This window comes from Mobula birostris, chromosome 5, assembly GCF_030028105.1.
Source record: "Mobula birostris isolate sMobBir1 chromosome 5, sMobBir1.hap1, whole genome shotgun sequence".
Classification (NCBI taxonomy): Eukaryota; Metazoa; Chordata; class Chondrichthyes; order Myliobatiformes; family Myliobatidae; genus Mobula; species Mobula birostris.
Genome location: NC_092374.1, coordinates 192395234 through 192403068, shown reverse-complemented (window position 1 = coordinate 192403068; position 7835 = coordinate 192395234).

Genomic DNA, 7835 nt, shown 5'->3' with positions numbered 1-7835 from the left:
TTTTGGATCTCCCCCTCTCCCTCCAACTTTCAAATCCCTTACTCACTCTTCCTTCAGTTGGTCCTGACGAAGGGTCTCGGCCTGAAACGTCGACTGCACCTCTTCCTACAGATGCTGCTTGGCCTGCTGTGTTCACCAGCAACTTTGATGTGTGTTGCTAAAATGTTCCATGGTGCTGATTAGCAGCAGAGTTATTAATTACATTACAGTTGCTGGTGAAAGAAGACTACCTTTATTTATCAAATGTACATTGAAACACGGTGAGATGCATCACTTTGCATCAATGGCCAAGACAGTCCGAAAATGTGCTTGCGGTAAACCGCAAGTGTCGCCGTGTTTCCTGCACCAACATAGCATTCCCACAGCTTGATAACCCTAACCCATACGTTTTTGGAATGCGGGTGGAAACCGGAGCCCCCGAAGGAAATCCACATGGTCACGTGGAAAATGTACAAACTCCTTGCAGACAGTAGAAGGACTGAAACCCGGTCACTGGCACTGTAAGGCATTACGTTAACCCTTCTGTCAACTAGTAAAGTTCTTTGGGAACTTTCCTATGCTGCATTTCCACGACTACACATCGGGAGAGTGTTACTGCCTATACAGTGCCTGGGATGCGATGAAGCTAAGGAGCATTGGACATGTGCCGTTCTATTAACCATCCATAGATCACGATCATTTAGGATGATTACCTTGCCTGTCTTAACGTAAAACAAATGAGTTGGGCACATCGGTGGAGTTGACATTTCGGGTGGATCCCTTCATCTGGAAGGTTCCCAGAGCATCAACTGTCCATTTCTCTCCATTGATGGTGCTTGGCACACAGAGTTCCTCTGGCAGCTCGTTCTCCAGCTCCACATTCTAACATGTGCAGTCACTTTTCTCTCTTGGACTTAGGAAGTTTTTTTTTTGCTTGCGTACTTCTGGAGCTGGCGAGGAAAACCAGCCCAGATGTCTCAGTCTCACACTATTGAAGCGGCTCACTGTGCTCTCTCTTTGTTACAGAGATCCAAAGACTGCAACAAGCCCTTCAAAGGGCAGGTGAGGTGACAAAGATAAACAAGAAGGGCACAAGAGTCTGGTCAGTATTTCTGATGACTCAATCACACAGATCAGGCAGAAGAGTCTGGTCAGTATTTCTGATGACTCATCACTCAGGTCAGGATGTTTTGGTAGTGCACCAGTTCTGAGTCCATTTCTGATGCTGCTTGTTTGCTGCGGATTCCAGCATCTGACAGTGGCAGTGTTGCCTCCTTCACAAATATGGTTGAATTTGAAATGTACTCCTGCTTCACGCCAAGGTTTTATCCTGCCTGCCTCTTCATTATGTATCCCTGCTCAGTTTGTCTTTCTTTTCACAGAGGCACAATTGGCGTTGAGTTCTCCAGGTACATTTTCATTACCACTGCAGTACAGTATAATGATGGACGGATCTCCCGTAGCTTTGCCAGAGACGGAATAAGATCCTGGAGCTTGGTGACCAGGATGTGGGTTTAACAATCTAAATTTAGTCACTGCTCCCCTGGGGTATCGAGAAAAGTGCTAGGGCTGGTGACAGATGCTGGATTGGTGGAAGCACGCCTGTATAAATGAGGATGGCAGGTCACAACCAACACCAGTTCACTGGATTCACCTCAGTTCATCTCCATCACAACCAGGAGAACCTGTGGAGACTTGGTGGGTATACAGGGAGAATGAAATGGATTAGCATGGGATTGAAGCAATCATCGTTGCTTGATTGTTAGCATTAACTCAGAGGACTGAAGGGCCTCTTTGCATGGTCTGTGACTTTAAGGTAAAAGGAGGCACCTTAGCCCATCGATGTTATGCTAACCATTCTTATACCAATCCCATTCTCCTGATATCCCCATCTTGTAGAAGAGCAGGCTGGGCTCGAGGGGCTGAGTGGCCAACTGCTCACATTTCTAATCCTCTGCTCCTAGGATCCTTGGGTCTCCTGAAGCCCTAGGGTGGGAACAATAACCAAGATCCCGGAACAACATGTCCATTTGTCCTTGGGACTAAAAGACATAAAGGAGTAGGAATTGGAAGCAGTTGATGGATAGAGCAAACATCTACACTACAAATGAATGAAACCAAACTCAGGAGGGAATATCATGGAGCAAAGACCAGAAGGGTAGAGGAAACTCAGCAGGTTGAGCCACATCATTGGACAAACAGGGTGAAAGTGGGGCTGGTGGGGCTGTGGTGTTTGGAACAGGAAAAATAAATGAGGGTGTGAAAGGGGTTGACTAGATCAGAAGTAGAGAGAAAGGAACAGAAGGGGTGCTGGTTACCTGAAACTGGAAGGTTTTTGTTCCTTTACGGAGAGCAAATTCAGAAATTGCAGGTGCAATGGGATTTGGACCTAAAGTTTGAGCTGCAGGTTGAGTCAGTGGTGAGAAAGGCCAATGCAAAGTTGGCATTTATTTCCAGAAGACTGCAAGTATGTAATGCCGAGACTTAAGCATTTGTCAGACATTGGCTGCTGCATCTACATTGGGACCTAACAGAGATGATCCTTTTCGGGACATCTTTGTTGTGTCCCATCTCAGATGCATAAGCAAATGAAATTGGAGTACTCAGAGCACTTTGGCCCCCTTACCTAAGGAAGGATGTGCTGGCACTAGACAGGGTCCAGAAGAGGTTCATGAGAATGATTTGCGGAAGGAAATAACTTTCAAGTAAGGAAAGCTTGATGGCTCTGGGCCTCTGCTTGCTGAAGTTTAGAAGAAACCTATCATATATAGAAAGTCCTAGATAAAATGGATGTTTCCATTAGTGAGAGTGTCTAGGACCAGAGGGCACAGCCTCAGAATAGAAGGGCGTCCATTTAGAACAGAGATAAGGAGGAATTTCTTTAGCCAGGGGCTAGTTGTCCTGTGGAATTCATTGCTATGAAAGTCTGTGGAGGACAAATCATTAGGTATGTTTAAAGTGGAAGTTGATAGGGTTTTTGATTAGTCAGGGTGTCAACGGTTATGGGGAAAAGGCAGAAAAATGAGGTTGGGAAGGAAAATAAATCAGCCATAATCGAATGACAGAGCAGAAAAGATGGGTCGAATGGCTTGATCCTGCTCCTGTGTCTTATGGCCTTAACCCATGCTCATGCCATTGGGTTATAGACTACCTAGGTGGAATGTAAGGTGCTGTTCCTCGAGTTTGCATTTGGCCTTGTGCTCCTGGTGGAGAAGGCTGAGGACGTCAGACCAGAGTGGGAATGGGGAGTGGCGTTGAATAGGGTCACTACTGGGAATCCACGATGACCATTGTGGACAGTGTGCAATGGAGTCAGAGGGTCAATTGGTCCAAACCTAATCTCTCTTGACTTTGTTAGAGGCTCAGTTTAGAAGTTCAGTTAGAAACTCAGACTTCAGCCAAACCTGCAAGTTCCGGGGTTGGGTTAAAACTTCCCTAAGGATAATGGCAATCTCACTTCTAACTTCTGAGATTAATATTTGTGCTACTTTTCTCTGCTTCCAGGTTGCACTGCCACCAATGCTCTGAGTAAGGCAAAATCAGATATTATTTTGTCTTGCTACAAACTTTACAATAAGATGTGTGGCTCTATTAATGTTGATAAATGTTCTTGTATATTGGCGTCAGCAAGTTTCCCATCGTACTCCAAGTCCATCAGCAGGATAAGTTCTCCAACTGATCATTTGGTAATTGGGAACTGCAATTTCTCTGCAACTGTAACCGATACTCAGCATTTTATCAGTGCACTTCTCTTTGTACAACCTCAGTGTTACTGGTTTATTATTGTCACACGTACAGAGGTATAGTGAAGTTTTACTTTGCATGCCAGCCAAACAGATAATTTCAAAAGGTATATGCTGTACATTGAGGTAGTACAAAGGGAAATGCAATGACAAAATGCTGAATATCGCTTTACGGTTACAGAGAGATTGCAGTGCAAGTAAGTAATAAGATGCAGCAGCCATGCCAAGGTACTTTAGATTGAGAGATTAGAAGTTCTTCTGAATGGCAAAAGAGGTCCATTCCACAGTTTGATGTCAGCAGGATAAACATGAGCCTGGTGCTTCGTGTGTCCAAGCTTTGGAATCTTCTGCCAAACAAGAGTTTTTTTTTTCCCCTGTATCTCAGTACATGTGACAATAACAAACTAATTCCAGTTCCAATTACCAGGGCTTTGTTTCCCGTGCACCCTTTAATCGTAGCAGGCTGACTGGAAAATGTATTATTCTACTCCGTTAAATCGAAAACTATAGTGAATTAAATGTCCGTTGCAAGAAAAGTATCCAAAGGGTGAGAGGAGAGAGATGTATTTGGAATTTGAGGGGCAATGTTTTGAACACAGCAGGTAGTATCTATGTAGACTAAGCTGGCAAAAAGACATGGGAGCAGAGTGAGGCCATTCGGCCCTTCCAGTCTTCTCCCCATAATCTTTCATGCCCTGACTTATCAAGAATCTATCAAGCTCCTAATGACCAGCATCCACAGATTCATCACCATCTAGCTAAAGAAATTCCATTCTAAATGGACATCCCTCTATTCTGAGGTTATACCCTCTGGTCCTAGGCTCCCCCACTATAGGAGACATCCCCTCCACATCCACTCTATCTCGACCTTTCAACGTTCAATGGGTTTCACTGAGAGTCCCCCCTCATTCTCCAGCGTGTGGAGGCCCAGAGCCACCAAAAGCTTTTCATACGATGAGCCTTTCACTCACAGAATCATTTTTGTGAGCCTCTTTTCAAACCTCTCCAATGTCAACATTTCCTTTCCTAGATAAGGAGCCCAAAACTGCTCACAGTACTCCGAGTGAGGCCCTACCAGTGCTTTATAAAGCCTCAGCATTACACCCTTGCTTTTACATACTAGTCCTCTGGAAATTAATGCTAACATTGCATTTGCCTTCCTCACCACTGACTCAACCCTCAAGTTAACCTTTGGAGAATACTGCACAAGGACTCCCTCATCTGCTTGCGCCCAGATTTTTGAATTATCTCCCCATTTAGAAAATAGGCTGATTTTTTTTTTATTTTCCTTCTTCCAAAGTGCATGACAATACACTTCCCAACACTGTACTCCATCTGCCACTTATCTCCCTTTTCTAATCTGTCTAAAGACTTCTGCAGACTCCCTGCTTCCTCAACACCACCTGCCCTTCCACCTACCTTCATATCATCTGCAAAGTTGGCCACAAAGCCATCAATTCCATCATCCAAATTATTGACGTACAACGCAAAACAAACTGGTCCCAATACAGACCCCAAGGCAGCCAATCAGAAGAGGCTCCCTGCTTGCCTCCTGCCAATCAGCCAATGCTCTATTCATGCTAGACTCTTTCCTTTAATATCATGGGCTCTTAATTTGTTAAGTAATCTCGTGTGGTACTTTGTCAAAGGGCTTCTGAAAATCCAAGTACTCAACATCTACTGATTCTCTTTTGTCTACATTGCTTGTTATTTCCTCAAAGAATTCCAGCAAATTTGTCAGGCAAGATTTTCAATAAAGGAAAGCATGCTGAATTTGGCCTATCTTACCATGTGCCTCCAAGTACCCCAAAACCTCATCCTTGGCAATCAACTCCAACATCTTCCTAACCACTGAGGTCAAGCTAACTGGCCAATAATTTCCTTTCTTCTGCCTCCCTCCCCTTCTTGAAGAGGTGAGTGACATTTGCAATTTTTCTGTCCTCTGGACCATGCCAAAATCCAGTGGTTCTTAAAAGATCATTACTAATGACTCCACAATCTCTTCAGCTATCATTCAGAACCCTGGGATGTAGTCCATCTAGTCCAGATGACTTATCTACATTCAGACCTTTCAGTTTCCCAAGTTCCCCAGTTTCTCCCTACAAATAGCAATAGCACGCATTTCTACCTCCTGACACTCTTCAACTACCAGCATTCTGCTGGTGTCTTCACAGTGAAGACTGATGCAAAATACGTATTCAGTTCATCCCCCATTTCATTGTCCCCCATTACTACCTCTCCAGCATTGTTTTCCCACCATCCTATGTCTACTCTCACCTTTTTACTCTATCTATCTGGAAAAACCTTTAGTATCCTCTTTGATATTATTGGCTAGCTTACCTGCATATTTCAACTTTTTCCTCCTTGTGGCTTTTTTAGATGTCTTCTGTTGGTTTCTAAACCTTCCCAGTCTTCTAACATTCCTCAAATGGAACTGGCTCAGATAGGCATCTTGGCTGGTATGGTCCAGATGGGCTGAAGAGCCTCTTTTCGTGCTGTATGACTCTGAAATCAGCAGCTAATTTGTAATAGTGACTATCGGACAGACTGTAATGTGGCACCTGGTTTGATGGGGCAGATAACCGTGAAATGCGTCTAAGAACGGGGGTTGTTTTTAAAATATTATTCACTATTGCTTAAGATAATATATGTCACAGTCACATTCTCTCCCTTTTCTGCCTTTGGTCTTGAACCCCAGAGTCTAATCTTGAACAAGGTAGGTCAAGACTATTCCTTTCAATGTTGTTTAACCCCAGTGCTCCATTCAAAATCCAACCAAGGGAACATTTGCCTGTGGGGACAGCAAACCCGGGAACAGAGTGATATGCCTCAAATCTTTCTCCCAAGGTTCCCTAGGTTATTTATTCAATGCCAGGAATGTGGACATTGGTGGCAATACAGGGTGTTCATGGGTTACAAACACCAGACACCTGTGCGTATGAACGAGCTCCTGTAATATTATTATATTCCCATAGCTGGTTTGCATATATAACATTTGTTTCCACTAACAGAATAATTAATATTCATTCTCCCCCTCTCCTTGTAGCATTTGTTCTTTCTTGTCAGTCTTGCTGATTCTGATATTCTTTACAGTGTAGAGGAACGTTCATCATATCGAGTGATTTTTGTGTGTATTCTGACTTGAGGATGAAGTCGATTTAAGGACATTCGATCCTTTCGTTACCTAGGGACATCCCATGCCAGCATTGACTGTCCATCCACGAACACCAGAACCTGGATGGGCTGCTCAGAGTCAAACAGGCTGCTGCCTTTGGACACGTGTTCAGGTTAAATAAGGATGTGACGTTTCCTTCGTTGTTGGACATAGCAAACCAGATGGGTCTTGAGGACAGTCCGATGGTTTCAGGGTTATTGCTGAGGCTAGTTCTTTTCTTCCTGTCTTTATTAATTACTGGGTTATAAAGACTGGAGCTGCCATGTTGGGATTTGAACTCTTGTCTCTCCACATCAGTTAACCAAGTCTCTGCTCTCCAGCCCCCTGCCTTCATTGACGTCAGGCAATTGGTGCAATTCAGCAAGCTAAACCTCTCCTCTTCTCTTTCAGAAGTGGAAAAGCTTCAGAAGGACTTCGGTAAAGGAGCTCGCTGCAAATTGGGTGAGGGTGCGGCCACTCGGGGAAATGGCAGGCAGCATCTGGGCCATGGGTACGGCAGCCAGCATCTGGGCCATGGGTACGGCAGCCAGCATCTAGGCATGGGTATGGCAGCCAACATCTGGGCCATGGGTATGGCAGCCAGCATCTAGGCCATGGGTACAGCAGCCAACATCTGGGCCATGGGTACGGCAGCCAGCATCTAGGCATGGGTATGGCAGCCAACATCTGGGCCATGGGTATGGCAGCCAACATCTGGGCCATGGGTACGGCAGCCAGCATCAGGGTAATGGGTAGGGAAACATTTTGGTCATGGCCCCTCCAGAGAGGTCCCCAGCTTGGACCTCCCCTGGAGGCAAATGGATAATCCTCATCTGAATCCACTCACACAGATGCCATGGAGAATGTAGGCATCATCTCCACCAGTGGAAGGGTGTAAGATGACCCAAAGTGACATGGTGACCACATGTCCCAAAACATGACATCTAATTGCCCACTAA